Genomic DNA, 596 nt, shown 5'->3' on the forward strand with positions numbered 1-596 from the left:
GGATCGAGAGTTGATACAGTGATGTGCTTGGTGCCTACGCACAACTAGTTTAAATTGACAACGGTGCCTGTATGTAAGTACATGCCGCTATATAATTGACATGCTTGAAGCGCCCTGTATATGGCACACGTGGCTGGTATATTGCTTGGTCACATACTCTCGCCTCTATTCTTCACTCCCCACATCGTCGTAGTTGCCGGTCATTGTTTGGTCGCTGCCGGCCACTGCACCTGACTCGTATAGACTCCGATGTCGCCCCAGCCGGACTACGCCTCCCCCTAGCGACGCGCTCTTCCTGCCGGGTGACATCGCCCCTACCTGCCGACCGCGCCACTTTCCCGGCCGCCTCCTCTGCTCCACGAGAAGGAGGACAAATGAAACAGAAAATAGCAAACTGTTCAGAAATTATGAAACCAAAATGGTTGAGAAAATTTGTACAAACGTGTTTGACAGGGTATGTGTGGTGGGATGGATGACTGCATTTTTTGTTAGATGCGGCAAAATAGTAAAACATGCATACCTTATTTTCACAAAGAAAAAAACCTACCTGCATACCGTGGTAAGAGCATCTCGCTGTTTGTGGTTGATGATGATCG

Source organism: Triticum aestivum, chromosome 7D (genome assembly GCF_018294505.1).
Source record: "Triticum aestivum cultivar Chinese Spring chromosome 7D, IWGSC CS RefSeq v2.1, whole genome shotgun sequence".
NCBI lineage: Eukaryota > Viridiplantae > Streptophyta > Magnoliopsida > Poales > Poaceae > Triticum > Triticum aestivum.